This window comes from Grus americana, chromosome 30, assembly GCF_028858705.1.
Source record: "Grus americana isolate bGruAme1 chromosome 30, bGruAme1.mat, whole genome shotgun sequence".
NCBI lineage: Eukaryota > Metazoa > Chordata > Aves > Gruiformes > Gruidae > Grus > Grus americana.
The window spans coordinates 994,092-1,015,192 of record NC_072881.1 but is presented as its reverse complement, the minus strand read 5'-3'; the positions used below and the strand labels follow the sequence as shown (position 1 = coordinate 1,015,192).

General features: G+C 42.1%; 1 long non-coding RNA gene across 1 annotated transcript; it reads right to left on the bottom strand.

Annotated features, from left to right (window-relative positions):
• Positions 1-14,127: 14,127 nt before the first annotated feature.
• On the bottom strand, positions 14,128-18,424 carry LOC129197945 (uncharacterized). The gene is made up of 4 exons (XR_008574407.1): positions 18,282-18,424; positions 16,867-16,993; positions 15,776-15,959; positions 14,128-14,169 (listed from the first exon to the last, which is right to left on the bottom strand). It is a non-coding gene; the product is annotated as an uncharacterized LOC129197945 (long non-coding RNA).
• Between the last annotated feature and the right edge of the window lie 2,677 nt (positions 18,425-21,101).

Genomic DNA, 21,101 nt, shown 5'->3' with positions numbered 1-21,101 from the left:
CTCTCGTTCAAGTTCTGATAGTCTGATGGTCAGACAGGTGACCAGACGCAGGGCACAGGCAGTACTGACCAGCAAACTATTTACATGTGACTGGCCCGTTTTATCCCCTTGCCCCTCTATTTTCCTACTCTTGTTCCTCACAAAGTCACCGGAACGCCTCCCGTGTTCCTGCCCTTAAGATCCCTTAAGTCCTGCGTGAACTGCTTTTCCCCTGCATCCCACAAAATGCCCCACTGCTGGGCAGTAACCCCCTAGTCCAAAAGGTGATATGCAGAGCTGCCCCCGATGAATCCTCCAGATAGGTTTCCCGCCCGGATGCTGGGGCTGAGAGCTCTGATGGGACGGACAGCCCTGGGAGAGGCCCAGACAGGGTGGCTGTTCCTCCTCGCTTTGATCTGGGTGTCTGCCATTGCACACCCACGCGCTCCTCCGGGCTTGTGCAGATAGGGCTTTGATGGACTGATGGCCTTGGGAGTAGCCCGGCAGGGTGTTATGCGGGCTCCCCCTCCTGCCGCTGTCTCTCTGAGCGAGTGTGCAGAGGAGGTCTGTCACAAAACCTAACACTGATCAGCTCAACTACTGCCGCATCCTTTTCTATCCTTAAGTACAGTCTCGCCCCATTCTCTTCCATCCAGAAATCTCCTACAAGGATTGTTGGACTGACTGCCTTAATCACAACTATCCTTCTCCTTAAAACCTTAGAGGTTCTTCCCCCTCACTTCAAACAGAAAGTTAATATGGCCTTTTACAATTTCACCTTATTCCTCATCTTATTTCCCACTGAGTGCCGGGATGACAGCTCCTAATTACAGGCCCAGACAGCAGCTCCCACCGACTACCTGCTAAACACAAAAATGAACACCACTATCTTCTCCCCTGCTGATCGTCACACTCTGGAGGAGCTTTCCATACTCATCTGGCAGCCTGCCTGCCTGCCTGAAAATTCTTGCTGCGCTGCTCAAAACCGTGAAAACTGTCATGCTCCTGCTGCAGCAAGATCACTCTTTCTCATTCTGAGGAATACTGTCCGTTTCTCTCTATTCCCACCCGTCCACAGCCATCTGTTGCCTTTTATCCTGTCGGCATTTTGGACAAGCACTGGTTTTTTTTCCTCCGAATACCTGTTCTGAGCTCACTACAGTGCAGCTCTAGAGTCCGTGACTATGGCTTGTAATGTCAATAGCAACACAGATTCTTTTAACAGAAGAAAAATACTCAGTAGTTCAGCTCATCTCAATTGTTTAAGACAAGGCTCTTGGCTAGAGCATAGTAAAAAAAATTTAAACCAGAACTAACCTACAATGCCACCTTGATTATCAGCTATTTCTTTGTCAGCTCTTTGGATTTCTTTCTTTCCTTGTGCATACATATCGAGGTTCTCCTAAATAAAAGAAACAAGAAGGATCAGTCACAAACATGCAGAAAACCTGACATGGGCATATTTAGTGCCTATACAGTAACATTATCAAAGCACTCCATGTACACAAAAGATTAAATTAAGGTACGGGAGAACAGGAACATCATTCTGGCACCCAGGATTGATAACAAGAATTTCTGCTCTAAAATAGGGTTTTGTACATGTGATAGTTAAATACTTAAATACAAAACCGAGTGTATCAATTAATCACAGGTTAATAATCCAAGAACCCAGGAAAAAGCAATTTCTAGCAGGTAAAAAAAACCCCCAAAACCCACATATGGGCATTTGAGACATGATGTACAAAGTACTATGGACAATTCTGGTTTCATTAAAAAAAAAAGAAAAAGTAATTTAGATCTAAGCAAAAACCTGTGAAAGCAGGCTATGAAGATGTTTAAAAAATGAAGTGCCTGTCATTCAAAAGGACAGTAGAACTTAATTTATTGAGCAAAACTAAGAGGAAATATGATTGCTGTATATAATTTTAACCTCAGTTCATCTAGGGACAGAGGACTTCTTAAGCTCACAGGCCAGGCTGGCACAAAACCAAACACAGATAAATCAGACATCGACGAATTCAGTTTTTAGTAAGATTTGCAGTGAAAACCCAAGCCCTGAAACAGCTGTTTGTAAAGAGCCTCCATTCAAAAATCAGAAGGCCATTCAGAAAGTGTAGTATAAGACATGTATTTCAGCATAGTACTGCTTTTTCATGTCTTCTGAAGATTTTTCCTCCACCCACCCTTCGAGTGTATCTGTAGCGTGACCATAACAGTAAGATGTTAAACTATAATTAGAGAGCAAAACCAAATGTTATTGTAGACTACACTATTCTTTGGAATAAGTTATTTCAGCCAAATTAAAATCGCAACTAAATAATTTCCCTATGTGGAATACACTACTTATACAAAAAGAGTAAAATAGATTAGTATCTCCTACATCGTGGAACACCCCAAGGTCTTCCATCATTCGCCGTCTACGCATCTTCTCCATGTCATCCATTTTTTGCAAGACTGCTTCTGCAGTACTACGACAAAAAGTTGACATGTAAGAACAAAGATAGGCAAGTACAAACAAAAATATTTAAAACAGTACACATAATCAGCATGACATTTTAATAGAGTATGCACAAAGTAAGAGTCGTTGACGCTTAACCAAGTTTTTTAACACTACTTAAAAATCAGGTCAAATGTTTACTTTTTTAGAGAGAGAGTTAAGAACAAGCGATTGAGGATTTGCAGACACTGTTTTCGGGTTTATTTTCCCCTCTCACTGAACACAGTAAAAAAAAAAAAAAAAAAGAATCTAATTTAGTAGGAAAAAAGAATTCTGAAGATCATAGTAATGTAACAGAAAGAAATTATAGCAGTTTTTAATAGCGCTTCAGTTGCTCTGCGTGATAGCATTAAGTCATGTTTAGTTCACAGCCTTCCTCAGACAACAGGTTGCTTATTCTTCTCTTAACTGTAATTTAAGTTTCATGTTGATTTCCCATGACTGTATATGCTGGAAAAAACCCCATCCCGCTCCTGTTCCAGTTCACAAACTTTTCAGAAAACAAGGTCAATTTGGGCTTCACAAAGGTCATTAAGCCATGGACAGACAGGCAGAAACACTAGGACTACGTCACTTTGGCTGTATCCAACTTTCCTCAGTATCTCAACTCAACCGAGCATTAGACAAATATTCATAAGCATGGAAGAAAAGTTAATGAAAAATGAAGGCGCTTCTGATGCTAAGAAAATCGATTTAGAGGGCAAGTTAAATCTACTGAAAGTCACACCGTAAAGTGAGTGTTTTGGTTCACAAGACAACACATAAACCCACCCAGCCCGGACATAGAAGGTGCTCTAGTATGAAGATCTCTCTGCAGCTGGCAATCACAAAATGAAGACACCGGGGGCCAATTTAAACATTGGCTGTGCCCAAACTCTTTACACGTGAAGCACTTCCCAAATACATCCTCACACACACACACACACACTCTCCAACCTGGAAGTCTTAAACGGCCACAGGCATCTATTTCCAAAAGACTCGGGTTAAACAGCTTGGCTGCGAAGGACAAAGGCCCACACGTTACCTAAATCAGTGTATTAACAATAATTACAGGACATACTGGCACAGGCAGAGGCAGAGGCAGAGGCAGAGGAGGACACCCTACCTGACCAACAGCAATGGAATGTTAGCAGAGGTTGCTTAACAACATCCTGCAAGTTCCGAGCCGTGCGACCCTGGTGGGACTCTGCAGTGGAGGGCACCTGAGCCCAGCAGGTATCACAAGGCCATATCCTATATGTAGTCTCAGCCTAACCACTGAATACATTTAGCTCTTGCTACCAGGAACAGTAATACCTTTTTCTGTTGTCAAAAGAAGGAGAAAGGTGCTAGCTGATACTATGCCATAGCACAAAGGCTTGCTAGTAAGGCTCATTTTAGTAGCTTTGCAAGATGATGACAAAAATCTCACTCACTTTGGTATAAGTTTGTCAAATAAAACAGATTGATTTGTAGTGGTGTAATGGCTTTGTCAAAGCCTGCAGCTTCGGCGGACCTCCAAATCCCCATTTTCTTCATGGACTTGTTCTGCAGCTTTTGCATCAGCTCTAGTCTTCAGTGTCCTGTTGACTAAAATACGTTAATGGATGAAATATTTTGAGACAGAACATATGTTATTCCCTTTATTTCACCGTTATTCTAGTAAAATGTAAAAAAAACCTGCCGTGGATTTTTTCTTTAAATACTGAATTAGAAGTTATTGTCACGACCACAGCATTCAACTTAAATGACTTATGTTAAAAGCACGACTTGTATAGCAACTTTTTATTAGTCTAGAAAGCCAGTCTGATGAAAACAAACACGCAGTTTTTGTTTCATGCAGGAGGCAAGTTTATTCCAGTTACTTCTTTCTGGAAAAGTGAAAACAAGAAATAGGTCTCTCGAAGGTGTTTTCACTCCATTCATGTAAAATCGTATCTGATAGTTTGTTTTTTTAAAAAATGTTTATGTGGGAAGTCTCTTCTTAAGATGCATAGTTTTAGTACACTGTTTAAGCATACATCACTTTCATTTTCTGCATGGTGACACAAAAGCTCTAGAAGATAAGAAATGTCTCCAGATAAACACCCCAATATCAAAGAGCTCAAACGCTTGCTGCTTTAAAACAACATCTGCCCAGTACTTACCACGCAGCATCCTTTGCCACAGGTTCGTTACTTGCACTATGTCCTGGGTTTGCATGGCAAAGTTTTGGTAGCGGGGCAGGGCTACAGGGGGACCCGCGCTGGAGCTGTCTATTCCCGAAGGACTGCACCCCGTGGAAGGGACCCACGCTGGAGCAGTTCGTGAAGGACTGTGCCCCGTGGGAAGGACTCGTGTTGGAGACGGTGGTGGAGGACTGTCTCCCATAGGAGGGACCCCACGCTGGATCAGGGGAAGAGTGTGAGGAGTACTCCCTCTAAGGAGGAAGGAGTGGCAGAGACATGTGAGGAACTGATCACAACCCCCATTCCCCGTCCCCCTGTGCCGCTGGTGGGGGGAAAGGAGGGAGAGAAATCAGGAGTGAAATTGAGCCTGGGAAGAAGGCGGGGGGTCGTGGGGGGCGGGGGGGAAGGTGTTTTAAGATTTGGGTTTATTTCTCCTTACTTAACACTGATTTGATTGGTAAGAAATTAATTTTCCCGAGTTGAGTCTGTTTTGCCCATGACTGTAATTGGTGAGTGATCTCTCCCTGTCCTTATCTCAACCCACAAGCCTTTCATTCTATTCATCCAGCGGAGGACGGACAATGATAGAGCGGCTTTGGTGGGCACCTGCCCTCCAGCCAGGGTCAAGCCACCACACACTGTCATTAAAATAATTAAGAGAGGTCAATGAGAAAGTAGAGCACAATTAGAACCTGAATAACTACAGACAAAGTGCATTTCAGGCCCCTTCCCGTGTTCAGCCTGCGCCTGGCAGGATTCTGCCTGCAAATAACAGATTTTCCCAGCTGCCAGCAAGCAGCTTCACGACACCAAGCCTGTTCGTGTGCTCCGCGCCGCAACTCGGTTCCAAGGTAAATCGCTGAACTTCAGGGACACCTTCCTCATGTCTGTGGGTTTGTGCTTCTCATGACTGAATTACTTTTTAACTCACATAGAATACGGCAATATTCCCTCCTATTTGCAAGAACGATTGATTTTCAATCAATTTGTGTCCTGCAGACTCCAGAAAATCCATGTCACGAAGAAACCCAAGCCAAGGAACAGGTTCTCCAGTGCCTAAGAGCAGGCTGGGATTCACACTGCGTTCTCCCCAAGCCTGCAAGGAATTAATAGCATATCCTCCTGTTTGCACCTACCTCTCTTCATACAACTCATAGGAAATTCACTGCCTTTGAGGTACCTATTCTCACAACTTCCGCTGATTTTGGCTGATGAGTTCAGAAGTTTTGGGAGCCAAGTTCAATAGAGTGACCAAAGACAATCCTTCTCAGAAACCAGGCTACAAAGGAATCCTAAGGAATTATCACTACTTACCTTCTTTCTATTCTTCTTTTTTTGGGTCTGATTTCGGCTTTGCCAACTGCCTACGTTAAGAAAGAAGACAGAGAAAAGGAGAAAAGAATTGTTGTATTACAATTTTTGTATTATAGCATATCATATCGTATTGCATTGTATAGTTCCCCCTCAAGACTGGGGAACTTCACCAAGTTTACAATCCGGTGCTCCGCATCATGCAAAAAAAAGCCTGTGGACCACAAGGATTCAGATGTCTGCTGCATACCGTATGCACAATTCCATAAGGACAGACATTTCCTAACCTGCTAACCTTGAAGTCTCAACAGCACAAATAACATCTCAGTAATCAAAGCGGAGGAGAGATCTCAAAGGAGTTGGGAAGATACACATGTTTTTTATACAAGCAGAAGACTTTTACTAAGAAGAGGGATTCCAGTTCTAAGATACTGGCACTGGTATTAACATAATCGTATCCCTCTGCAGATTTTTAGCTGTAGGTGTATCATGATGTGACTCGTGCATGCTTTCACTTTTCATTCTAGAAATTGAACAGAGATTGAACACCTGGAAATACAATACCTTGTAAAGTGTCTTCGATTGACGTTTTCACTTAATATTTCCATGCTTTTGTCAAAGCTAGAGTCTGAACAGGGCGGCATGTTTTTTCTCATTGATCTTAAAGAGTGTCCATTGAAACATCCCATTTTGCCAGAGGAAAAATCCTAGGGAAAATAAAAAAGGAAATAAGAATGTATTTATCTGAACCACATGTATTGAGTTAAGAAGGAACTTCTGCCTCATTTAGGCAAGTTTATTCTGTAACACTCCTGATTCAATAGCGGTGCAACTAACAGCAGGTAACTTGTACACCAGGAAGGAGCTCTCAGAAAAAAAGCCCAACTTGCAAAGCTAAAGCTCCCCTCTGCCACACTCTTCTTGTGGACAACTTGAGCTTAATATCCTTTGAAAAAGTTATTGCGGCAAAGCCTGTCAGATAAACTTAGTGTTTCATTAAAAACCCCCAAATCTTTTATTTCAAAAGTTGGCTCAGAGGAGCAGTCAAGCTTGACTTTGCATGTTCGGGGATTAAAATCTAGTTAGGAGAGTTTCTCTTCCTCTCTCTGTTCCATTGATAACTGCATTCAGAGGCACATGAAAAGATTTCCTTCAAGAGGATGGTATTTATCCCCGGGAAACCAAAGGGAACTCAAGATACACTTTTTTATGGCTGTTGATCTTGTTCACATTGGCATTTCTGCAAGGAGGGTGAGTACTATCACCTTTCCTATGTGAGGGGGAAAGCTATACCCATGAGAGGGGGCTTGTTCAGTTTGTTCAGCCAACCCAAAGTTTCATTAGGAGTACGCCAAACTAAGTCTCACACCGAAAAGGGCAGAAAACAGACCAGATTCTTTCACTTCTTGACACTAACTTTACCAAGAGGTACTTCCATTAGTAGCTGATGGAGATGATAACAGAAGCGTGAAGAACGCGGCTACAGGAGAGCAATGACGCACACGCAATGCCCTTGCAGTGCCACACAGCGAGAGCTGTGGCCGCCCGCTGCTGGAGGGTCAGCCCTGAGCCACAGAGCTGGGCGATCCTGACGGTCTTCTCTTCAGACAGCCTTGAACAAGTCATCCCCAACGTTCACCGCACAACTGGCCGTGAGAAGACAGACCTTCCGACGAGGAGGATTTCAATCACCTTTCCTTCATCGCTCGTTTTAAAGAGCGCCTCGCTTCCTGCAGTTCTCCAAGCTGGTGGAGCGAGGCCTCGTGGTATGCTTCCCATATCTGGCTTTAAGTTGGGGCATCTGAGATGAAACCCCTGAAGCTATTTTATAGTTCTCAGATCCAGCGTAGATGGATGTAACAAGACCTAAAGCTTAATGACAGGCAGTCTGGTCTGTCAGAGTCACTTTTCACATTCTTCCTCTCAAAGGTTTAAGAAAGAAATTGTAACAGAAAGCCTGTCAACTTATTTTTAATTTGTCAGAGCCCTACATTTATTTGAAGGCAGTTTTTGTGCACACTCACACACAGGAGTATAGAAAGACTTAAACCAATACTTTCAGCATTCGCCACTGAGACAACTAGAAAAAACCCCTAGACCAAGAAATAATCTCACCTGCAAACGTACTCATAGTATTCCTACAGCTGGATGCCTATGGCTTAGACATCGTCCTACAAAATGTATAGGCATGCCTGGGAACTGCCTATAACGTTGGGTTATGCGATTAAAGGCTAATCTGCATAAACAAAAGGCAGCGGGGAAGCACGGGTGGGCAGAGGCACCCCAGTAACACAGCGCCAGGGGAACAGCCCGGCCCCGCTCCTTGTGAGGCCATCGCTCAGCCCAAGGCCCAGCTCCAGGGTGAGGGACCCCCCCAGCGGTGCAGGCAGGAGAGCCCTTGGGGTCACCGAACAGACCAAGTGAGGGCCTCTGCCTAGAATACGACTCGCTGGGGGATGCCCATCATCACAGCCTGTCCTGGCTTCTCCCCACACAGGGGAAACAGCCGTGTACTACTCCCTCTCTCGTCAGGGCAGGTAAAGAGCAGGCCTCCTCTGCTTTGGCCAACCTCCAGGACTCCAACCTAGCAATTTTCCTAACTTCCTCACTGCAATATCCCCTGAAGATGGGGCCCTTGTTCTACCCTCTGCAATCCACGCAAAGGAATCTCCTTTACCCCCTGCAGCTAGGCCATTTTTAACCCTTTCCCCAACTGTAGCCTAGGATAGCGGCTTCTACGAGGGACTGGAAAACCCTTATAACACTGGAACTGTAGGAATGTAAAATTCTCACACTGGGTTTTGAAAGAATTTCAGAAAAGTAGGTATTAGTATTTTATCCTTGATGAGCTTTATGTCAACCTAACTTCAGGTTTCGAGTCATCACTGCTAGAAATAAAGGTTCTTTTCAGGTTCCTAATAACTGAAAACATGCAAAACCCAAAACCCAGCCCCCAAATCCATCGTAACAACTGTTAAGACATTAGGAACCAACAGTACTAGCAGGCTGTTAGTGGGCTATTTTCAAATTCAACAAGCCCTTTTAAATTAAAGATGAGGAAGAGAACCAAAATCAAGAACAGCAGCCTACACCAGCTGCGGCAACACAGCAGTCAGAGTCCATTACAGGTTGAATTCTTTCACAAGCTTTATATCCTTCCCATAAATTGTTTTAATTGGCATTGGTTAACTGACTTAATTCACACGTAGCAAGGCAACGTCCTGTTTCAGTATTAACAAAATTGAAATTAGACTTACTTTGAGCTCATAGTAATCCACAATCACTGGCTGTGTGAGAATTTCCTTGGCTTTATCGGCACACGTCACCTGTTGCTCTTCTGCCTGAGAATGTGTCCCACGAGTCGTACGGCGTACCCACGAATCTGGAACGACACAAGTTTCTTAAAGTCAGCATTTCTGTTTATCTGGAACACAGTGTCGGCGAAGTATCCTGTACCTGGAATACAGTCGCTTTCTGCGATGACAGAGACAGGATTTCTACCATTTTTTCACTGAGAAATGCTTGACTTTTACTTACTTTCTGGCAAAAGTCACTGCTCCGTAACAATTAGACACAAAAAAAAGCACTAGAGGAAAAAGGCAGGGTAAAACCAGGAAAAAAAATAGAGTCACATTGCCATTAACAGCACTGCTCGGTAACACTCCAAAATAATTAAGGTTAAGGAAACACATCTTCCATTGCAAACATTAGGATGTAAGTCTTGTATTCTGCAGGGGACTCTGGGCCCATGCCGCTTGAAGTACAGCTTGAAGTTGGGCAGCATTATAGATGCAATTTTAAGGGAATATTTGCCGGAGAAAAAAATTGTCCCTAAAAACTTACACCTCATATGCTTTCTGATGCAGTTAACCTTGTTTAAAACAAACTTTGCACTTTTGCCTTCCAGAAAAACCCACCGTTCCTTGTATTCACGGAGTGCAGCACGAAGCACGTGGGTGAAGTCAACGGCAAAATTCCCAGTCATGCCAGTGAGACCAGGAAACTTCACACCACGTCATGCGTTTTAACTCTACGAGATCCAAGTCCCTTTGTTCTTTCATGTCCTTTTCACAGGAAAAGTGAGGAAATAAGGATCTCTCCCTGTCTATTATTATTGCTTCCCTAATTTTTCCCCTTTCCCCCTTCGGCTGGAAATCACAGTAAGAGGTGGCACAGAGTTCAACGTTTGAGGGCAGAGAAGGGAAAAATACTGTTTCGTATAACTAAAAACTAGTTGAGTATTCAGAAACTGCCATGGACAACATTTTTGCCTCCGAGAGGTAGCAACTTGGGAGCCATGAAATGTCGGTTGGGCCATCAGGGCCAGTGTCTTTCAATGTAAACCAACCACTGCACTTGAACTTCAGAACCATATTGAATGAACAACCTCTGGATTTATCTCACATTTTGAAACAAATTAAAAAACGTAACGCCTCTGGCATGAAGAACCAGGCATCAGAGAAACCTGTTATGTCACAAGAACAGAGAAGGTAGCGGTGACTTTAGCACCTTCTCCAAGGAAGTCTGAATAAAATGCAACTTACTGTTAGAGCGGGGTGTACTGGCATCTACAGGTGCTGCTGCTATCTTCATTTTTTCATTACACTTTGGGTCTGTTTTCGTACACCCAGGAACGGAGTTCTGCTTTGGCATTACACGGTAGTAAGAGGGAGCATACTTTGAAGAGCTACAACCTTGCAATAAAGAACAGATAGCAAAGAATTGTGTCTTGCGTTGTTGGTTACAAATCCTGAGACAAGCCTTAAGATCCTTCGTATCAAAAAACCATACCTCTTTTCTTACGAGATTCTTGAATTTCTTCACAGCGTTGTTCAAAGTCTTCATCTATTTCTTCCCTCACTATGGCATACGCAGTATCTCTCAAAGTACAAGCTCTGTGCCTAATGAGACGATCTGCAATTTTACAGTCAGACCTGAGTATTTTCTAACAGCCAACAAAATCCTTTGATTACTTGGAAAGATTTTGCTCTTGTCATAGGTAGGTTCTGAAAAGTCATCTCAGTGAATATTTTCAGCGTAACAAGATAAAAGTTAATTATTAAAGCAAAAGCACTAGTTACTGATCAACGCTTCTATCACAATTGCATGCCCAAGTAGTTTAATGCTACAACATTTACTTCCTGGCAAGAAATGCTCTCTGTTGATGTTTAAAATGATCTGATCCCAGGTCTACTGTCCACAGATGACATTTATCAATTTATACCTTTCAAATTGTTCCAAATTAGGGATAAAAACACATCCTCACCTCCAGGATCTTTATCTGGGTTGTACTCTAAAGCATTGCTACAGATTAGATCGATGTCTCTTAAAAAGTCTCCTGCAGTTAGGTACTGGTGCAAGTCAATCTTAGAGAGAATTGCCGACAGGTCCATGGGCTGTTTAATAACTGCGTCATAATCAGGTACCTACAAATGAAATGTATGTGCTCAGAGATTTAACACAGTATCTACCAAAATTCATTCTTTTAATAAAGTCAAATAAAGGACTTAAAACCCCCAAATATTTATGGCACCTCCAAAGATGTGGAAATTAACCAGTTAGGTTCTTGAAAACAGAAGGGCTATTTCAACTGGCTTTGAAGAGACAGGCCTGAAGAGGGGAAAAAAAGCAGCAGGGAGGTCAGAAGCACGTGCGGGGCAGAGAAGGGAAGAGACACCCAGACTTACTCAATGAATTAAATGAGAGAGAGAGACATAAGAAGCGTATGGGTGGAAGAAGAAACCACACAGCCCTTAGGGTTGATCTTGTACTGAGGAGCCCCAGCTGAAACAGAGAACAGACTCAACCTTTATTTTAAAAACTGCTGCTTCTACTTCTGTTCTTACAGAAACTATTGACAGTCAGTCAAAGAGCTTTAGGCTTTATTAAAACAGTCCTATAGATGCTGTTTATAAAGAAAGAGACCTCTGCTCTTTTCACTGCTGTAACATGCCTACACATCGAGGCCTTTTCCTGAGCAAACTGTGTTGGCATTTGGTCTGACTGGCAGTTGGAGTAGATGGTCATCGTAGGGCCCTTCCAACTGAAATATTCTGAAGTTCTAAAAGACATTTTAGAAGGAACCTGGGGCTTTCACTGATTACTTAAAGAACAGACATTTGACAGCCTCAAGGAGTCAGCAAAGTAAAAGCAAAATTCATTGCTTGCTTGCTTGCTGAAAAATTGGAATAGTACAGTCCTAAAAACAAAGACAAACCTTCATATAAAGAGCACACAGACACTGAGAAATACACACGCAGACAAATTATGAACAGAGACAGATAAAATGGTATTACAGATCAACACTAACTTACCTCCTCTGGGTCAACAGGCTTTGTAAATGCTCTGAAACGTCTGTCAATGGCAAGTCTATGAGTCACATCCCTTAAGAAAATCCTAAGTTCACGCAACGTGTCCTCCTCCTGCTCCTCCAGTTGGTTGATTTCTTCCTCAGTCAGCTGTTGAGGCTTAGGCGGTGGTGCTACAGGCAGCACTTCCAATGGCCGCCACGCTTAATTGAATCAGAAACTTTTAGTCAATTTACGGTACTCAAATACAAGCGTATGACAAATTATCGCTAGAAAATTACCACCAAAGCAAATAGTGTATAGCTATGAACTTACAGTTAGCAAAGTTTTATAAGTAGAATAGCCTCACCTGCACTGTTTTTTGATGCAGGAGCTTTAGCAGCTTGATTTACAATTAAGTCCTCAAAAAACATTCTTCTTTCTTCCTCATTAGGCAACTGGATTTTGAAAACTTCTTCATAATCATCAATAAACAATTCTTTTATCTAAAGCATGAGGAGAAAAGATATTTCAGATATAAGGCCACACAAATTCATACTCTAGTCCAAAAAGATGAGTACCTTTCAAAATTAAACCGAATAATCACCTGAGTAAGACAAACTGTGAGAAGCTATCTGCTTGTCCTTCAAACTCTAGATTTTCCTAGGTTAGCACGGCAGATTAAAATATCTTCTCTAAGGAACACCTCTAGATTTAAAGCTCAATGAAGGGACCGTGTGATACACTGATCAAGTGGGGACATTCACCACCTCCAGGACTGCTTATTTTCTATTTACCTGCCTTGCTGGTTTCAATCTCTATGGCATCTAGAGAGGGAACAGGCAGGGTTCAGCAGACAAATGCGGGCTTTTTGGTAAGGTGTTTGGGGTTTTTTTTTTTGTTAAATTAATTTAAGCGAGGTGTCTGAGGCTGTATACTTCCAGGTTTTACTCCGTTTTTCAGTCTCTACTACCAAAAGTTATGGAAGGAATTTCAATACTTATTTTAGAAGGACTTCATTAACAGTATTAAAACTCCTCTAGAAAGTTAAGCCCTTTCAAAGCAGTTGATGACAAACACATCTAGGTAAGCCCCCCGCAGTAACTGAGACAAAATAATCAGGGCAGCATCTTCACATTTTGAATATCCTCCTTTAATGCACACTCTCAGATGTCTAGGAAGCTAAGCATGTACTCTTACTGAATTTTGTTAAGGAATACCACTAAAAATCCACTTCCAAGTTACTGAAACGAAGTTGGAACTCGGCTTTCTCATTTGTAAAGCTTTCACTTACATGAACAAAGAAATTGAAATTTTTATTAAAGAATTTAAAGATGAAATTCCGTTCCATCATTACAGTGTGACCACCGTACTTTTTCAGTAAAAATATCTTTCAATTTCAGTACAAATGTTTTCAGTAAAAATATTTTTTTCCCATTTCCATTTCAAGCACCATATATTCTTGACTAAGTACATACCTAACCATCCTGAAGTCACTGGATTTATTGTCTGAAGTAAATGGATACATCTGTCTAACAAGCATGAGTGTGTGAGAAGGGGGAAAAAGTTGGGTCAAAGTCAATCTCTTTACTCAGAAGACACTTTAGACAAACGCTTTCGGCATTGTGTTGTCTAAGCAAATTTTAAGAGACCTGGGTAGGGTGCCTGAGTAATAACAGTATGCATTTGCTTAAGTACTCCAATGCTTAAAGGATTTATAGCTGAACAAGAAATTGAATAAAAAAAGTAACGACAGAAATACCTCTGTTGGGAGATCTGCGTGACACACATCGGATGTTGCAAGCAGCAAAACTGGAGCAAATGCTGGAATGTTCTGCAGTAGTGTTGTAAAAGTAGCTTTCAGTGTAGCTCCAACAGCCTCCCACCACAAATGGATATGTGGGATATAAATGATACTCGGCGCTGTTCTTTGAGCTTCTCGCATCAACTGGTGAAATGAAAGCTTGGATAAGAAAACTAAACCATGTGCAATAGGCTAATAAATAACTACGTATCAGTCAAACTATCTTACGAAGTGGGAGTACATGAAGCCAAAACACAAAACCAAACCAACAAAAGAACAACTCCTTAACAATAAGGTAAAACGTTTACTTTGACTCAAATATAGACATTGCTACGCAGACAGACCTGAAGCTCTACCTGATTTCAAAACTACTCAGGTGTAAGGGAACTCCTAAAGCGCCTCACAACTTAGCTGGTGTAGTGGTGTGCCTGAAAACACAAGCCTAACCCTTCTTCAAGATGTATTAGTCTGGGTAAGTCACTACACGACTGCAACTACACGACCGACTACACCATCTTCAATTCAGAGCGGGCACATAGCCAAGTCAGTCTGGAGCACAGTCTGAACAAACACAGACAGACCTATGTGAAAAGATGGGGGCTGATGCTGTAAGAGGAGCCTGGTTACAATTCAAAATTTCAAGTATGTTTTATAAGAGGTGACCAGTCTTCAGCCTGCCTGAACAGCTAAATCACGCACAGCCTCTCATTACCAAAGGATCCATCAGACCCGATTACACGCTTTGGATGGCCGCAAGCCGTTGCCTACAGATGGTACCTCGATCGCAGAAGAGAGCGTGCACCTACTGCGTGAGGGAAGTGGCAACAGCCCTTTCACGTGACAAATTTCTCCGTGGACCCTTTCAGATTATTAAGATTCAGGGGGTTCCTGTCACAAAATGGGAAGCGCACGTGGTGTGTCTGGGCAGTGACTAGACACGGTAGCTATACGACCGCAGAAGCAACCGTAACGTAACAAAAAAGGAATTGTGCCTCTTCTGTGACAAATGAGTATCCAGTCCTGTAGTGTGTCTGTCCTTACTCGTCCAGCTCTCAAATGCTGCTGCCTAAAGGTCAAGATATTTTAATACAGTGATGCCAAACAACAAAATGGCTTTCCTGCCTAAAAGTAAAAAGGAAAACAGCACTACATCTGCTTATATTTAATTTTCACAGTTAAGAAAAACATACCAGTGTACAAATGTAAGTGTTCCATGAATTTTAATGCTTTTACTGCATATACTACAGCAGTGGAAGCTGTATATATATACACACACACGCGCACGCGTACATATGTAAAAAAAAAGAAACACTTCTTTTCCCCAAAACCTTGATTGCCTTTTCATTATATTTAATAAAAAAGCCTACAAAAAGTGCGTGACCTGCAGTCAGGCTGATGCAGAGCCACCTACTGGGAGCAGAGTCTCGTAAGCAGCAATGAAAACAACTTTCTGGATCCCACCGAAATGGGCAGGATTTCTTGCGATAAAGAGGGATTTATTAGCAGCACCTCCCAGCTTCCCAAGCTGCTAGCAAATTCCTCACGGCTTAATTTGGAATAGAAAATACGGCCATCTACAACATCCTTACTCGGGATTATATGATCTAAAAAGAAACGTGCATTTTCGGACAGAAGTAAACCTAACAGCACGTTCAAACCAGGCCACCTCTATTAACAATGAATTTTGCTTATTTTACTAGTTTATATACAGTTCATGAAGCCTATGAGATTAAAAAGAAAAAAAAGATACCCGTGCACATGTTTCTTCCGGTGATGTGGCGGTAACAAACAAAGCAGGTAGGTCTAGCGTATAAACTGGAAACTTTTCCAGGGCATGTATTACCGCAGGTGCCAAATGAGAAGCTTGCCCACATCCTGGCTCTCCAACTAGTAAGAACCGTGGCCTGCAAGATGTTGGCTGGTAATAAGCATTTCTAGAACAATTAGAAGATAGTAAGTTTCAAAATGAAGTGATGACTAGGCACACAGATGTTAAAGGTTTTTTCCTAACCTCGTTTTTTTTGGTAAATACTCTCCATGTTCCAGTAAATAATAAGCTGGTCTGTGATCAGGAAGACTATCAAAGCTCATTTTCTTACAAACTTGTACCATAGCTCCCCAAAGAAATCCTGCCAATCCCCAGCATCTCTGCTATTCGTTTGGCTGGCTTAAGTAATGGCTCTTAAATCACACACGGGGACTTGTCCAGCTAAATACACACACGACAACTGGTCAGTAACCTGATATGGAGGAGAAATACAACTCGCTCTCGCTCTCTCTCTCAACACACACCAATCTGGATCTGTACACCCCAATTTTCAGTAGGTCTTGAGTTTAAGTAACTACGAGATCTCTACATCTGTCAAGTTCAGCTGAAATTTGGCCGTAGTTACTGGAGATAGCGGGAAGGAAGGAGCAGAACAACGTTTCTAGGAAAAAATTAAGGTGGGCGCTGAAACACATTAGCTGTATCTGAAGTACGCAATTGGATTAGTTAAATTACAGCAGTACGCCAAATACGTACAAGATTGTATTCAGTCATTCTAATTGTTTCATCGTTGAATTGTGTATTAATTTCCTAGTAATCTTGCTTTCCTAGCATGAAACACATTTGTGAAGAGCGTTTGTTTTTTCCAGCACAATACCACTGTACCTTTACTGGCTGAAGTCAAAGATCTTAGAGACCTAACCAAACTCAGCTGGTCACATTTTCTGGACAGCATAGCGATAGAAACGGAGAAAAATAACTGACCCAACAGTGATGACAACAATCTATTTTTTCAACTGTTGGCTTATACAACTTCCACATTAAAATGTCACAAGCTTAATATCAACATTTACCTGCTAAAATTGAGGAATTTTTCCTTTTCTCTACTGGGCATTTGATGAGTTGGCTTATCTTCAAAGATTGATGGCGATTCCTCATCACTGTCAACTGCATAATTTCTTAAAACATGATTTACACTGTCTGAAAGACAAGAGAGGTTTGTTAACTTTCCTGAATACTCCATATCTCACTCTCGCATTAACACAGCTTCAAATCAGTGCTGGAAATCCCTTTTCTTCTATTTCTTCATTTGAGGGCACACACCGAATGCTATTTTCTGAAGAGTTCGTCCTACCACAGACCTAAGGAGACTGCACAAGTCTCTACAAAGCTGTCCTAAGTGCTTGGGAGGTTGTTTGGTTTTTTTCTCCTTAGAAGAAAGATGATTAGGAACAACTTTGGTGGTTCCGAGACACCTGAAAAACCCAACAAGGCCACTTCTTTCTGGGGCAGGTTCCCGCACTGGAAGCGAGGGAATTAAGCGAGTGCGATGGCCACAAACTTCCATTTGCGTAGGACTAGTGAGTCAGAATATACAGACCAACACACCTGCTAAGTAAGGCTCCTCACAGATCACCGAATGAGTAGATAATGGAAGGCAGACAACAGAGAAGGGATGCAATTACCAATCCCCTAGCCTCTCTGCTTTTGTTTTGTTGGTGGATTTCTGCCTCTGTTTTACCAATGCTAACCTATCTCCTGGCTCTACTGGGAGTCATCCTGGTAGGACAGTCTCCAGAGATTAGCATAACTAACTATTAACAGATTTCCATTAATCAAGAGTGGAGTGAGTTTATCAATTTCTTTGCTCTCACCAACTGACAGAGTAAACCTGATCAGGGCTGATGCAGTCAGGGGTGTGAGCTCACGTATGCTAAGCCAAGTCCCAAAGTACACACTACTAAACCATTCTCATCTCCTGTACAAGTGTACAGTGTGATCCACAAACATTTAAGTTAAGAGACTATGGCTAAAAAAAAATCACGATAGCTAAAACAGTATTTAGCTTAAACCGCTTCTGCTTGCATTGTGGTCCTGACATTCTTCAGACAGGAATTAGAAGCATTCATGTAAAAATACCTTTTTCCCCTCTATTTAAATATTTTGAAAGAGGTGCCTCATACTTTAAACCTCAGATCCATCTCTACAAATGACAAATATGATGTTAGCTACTGTCAGAAACAGGGTGCTGTAGTAGAGAACGCATAGTTCTCTACGGCCTATTGTGAGTCATTCACAGCTCCCATCCAGCACTTCAGTTTAGAATCCAGACTAAAACCTATCCACCATGTTCCTGAAATAAAAGCATGCACATGCATATTCTGAAATTCTGCTGTCATTATGGCCAAGAGGTTTGTGTATGTTGACTGCACAAATGAGAATTTTTTGCTTTGACAGAATTTTAAAGTAGTGAATGTTATCGTTATACCTGGCTGTTGGTCCTTCTGTAGTGCAAACTCTGCGTGGGGAAATACTCTCTGCAAGGCTTGTAAAATTCTTGCTAAGGTGTTTTCAAGCAGTGGTTTTGAAACAGATGATAGCGCTCGCCCAGGTGAAGCCACAGCCCTCTGTGAAGCTGGAACAGTCTTCTGCATAGCCATGACAAAATCCTTTGCTGTTATTTTGATAGAAGCAACATCTAACTGCAGTTTCTCGCTACTTTTGTATAGCTGAGGATAGCGGCGGCGCAAAGCACAGAGGGCAGCTTCAGCACATAAGGATTTAATATCAGCACCACAGTACCCTAACAAAGAAAACAAGAATCAAATGTTACATCAGTCTCAGGCAACACAGAAGTCAAGGCCAAGGTTCCGTTCCCCAAGCGCAACACTGAAAGACTTTGTATGCGGCCAAAAATTAACAGTTTAAGAGAGAACGTAAAGAGTTACTGCACTGCAGAGAAGTTTTGTTACGTGGCTCGCAGCCTGATATCCTGCGCTTATTAAGCAGCCCCCTAATCAAAACTTTGCTCCCAGGGAAGATGCCCAAAACCCATTCAACGTTCTGAGAGACAGAAAGAAAATTAAAAGAAAAGAAGCATCTAACTTTCTTTGCTCCCACGGCGTGCCAGCCGCCTCACTCTGCAGCAAGGTGCAAGAGCTCGAGTACTGCCTGCTACAAGCTCAGATTCCTTCGGACTCAGTCCCATGCAGTAACTCACTGTATTTTCAAACTTACCAACACATTTTTCAGCTAGCTCTTCAAGAAACATGTCCGATGGCTTTGGGGTCCAATCTCGTGTGTGAATCTTGAAAATCTCTTTTCTAGCCTGGAAATAAAATGGTCGCATTTTAGTTTGTCCAGAGTTTTCTCTTCAAAATCCCCGAAACAACACAAAACCCCCCCACACCCTCACATTAATACAAATACTTGGTTTATCTGCTAAACTTTTAAGTATTTTACAGTTCGATTAATACGCTCTCTGCTTTTGCAGAGTAATTGCTACAATTACTACAAAGACGAACAATAATTATGACTCAAACTACTGTCACTGATCCAGAAAATGTCAAACGTTGCCTATCTTCATCTCCGATCTTAGCAAGATCTTTTATTTAAGTATTCCCTGGTACACAGTTTAATTACGGCAGATTTCTAGAATTCTTCCACAGTAGGGAATCATATAGTGTATGTGTTTCACGGCACCTCCTCTCCTGTTCCTGAAAGGAGATAAAAACTGGAGACAAATGTTTCTGTTAAAGATGCTGTTTAGTGCACTTTTACTAGCCTTCAACCATAGCCAAATTAAAACACACAAGACCAGGGTTCCACACTATCTTCCTCCCCATATTTTTTGGTTGCTATACACCTACTTTTTCATTGCTTAGCTATCGCCATTGAACTAGAAGCTTCCCAAGCCCCACACCTGTCCAGCGTACCTCGCATCTTTGTCCAATAAGAAGTTACCAGTAAGAATGTCAGCTCCCAAAATACTTCCCTCCCAGGATACGCAGCCTGGGAACGATCCAGCACAGGTACATCCACTATCCATTCGTAAACCAAGAACTGAGAGCAAGACCACTTCAGGATGAAAGTGTCTAAGTGGATTAAGTCAGTCAGCAAACATGGACAGATTTGGGAATGGAAAAAAATTCAATCGCTCCAGCACCAGCCTTGAGAAAAGTTTTTGTTTGCAAAAAGGAATTCTTGTGCGCACACCATTTCTTTCATTTTCAAGATGAGATAGCAGTAATTTACAGCTAATTGGGGCATTCACTCTTTCTTACATGTTTCAGTGACTAGCAGCATCCCATTTTCTTGGCTGGTCACAGTGAAACCAAAACTAATTACAGAACTAACTACTTGTGGAAATCCTCTTAATGGTATATATTCAGTACCGGATCTGCCCCCCACAGTCTCTCTTTTGCCCAAGTTGTCCAACACTGGGTTTGACTTTAACTGCTCTGTAATCCTGCATTGTTACGTGGTTTTGTTATAAAGAGGGACTTTGTCACATGAGCATTAAGGTTGTGTTTAAGTTCTGACCTCTTTATCTGGCAAGCTGAAGAGGAACTCTCGATCAAAGCGGCCGGGTCTTCGTAAAGCAGGATCTATAGAATCCAGCCTGTTGGTGGCCCCAATGACCACAATCTCTCCTCTGCTGTCTAAGCCATCCATAAGGGCCAGAAGAGTTGACACAATAGAGCTAACAGAAAAAATATAATTTTCATTCACTGGTTTAGTAAATTTTGTTACATTCTACGCAATCTTCTGCAATGACCACTCAAAAAGGACAAGCTTTTCTTGATGAGACGCCAATTAGCGAAAGACTTAATTTAGGACATAACAAAACCAGTAAGCTAACACAGGCCTTGTGCTGATATCAAGCTGAGTGAACTGGTTTCAGTTATTGTTTGAAAATCATCTGAATTTTAGTAGCATTGATCAAGCAGCTTCTATGTAGATACCAAAAATGTACTACCTATGAATTTGGTCTTGTTCACTGGACCGCACAGGAGCAAGGCCATCTATCTCATCGAAGAAGATAATTGAAGGTCGCATCTGGTAGGCCTCGAATGAAAACAGAGGAATATGGACATAAGTAAACCGGGACTATTTTAAAGAGAAAATGCATTAAAAATGTTTTGGTTGGGAAGTCACTGGAACTAGATCTTTCAGACTGGCATCAGGGATCTCTACTAATTGGGCTAATGGAGTGAGGGGCACGAGTAACAGAAGACGGCAGCTTGTGTCAAGCCACTGAGACCGGGTGACAGGAAACAAATCAGAGCAGTAGTTTTTACAGCTGTTT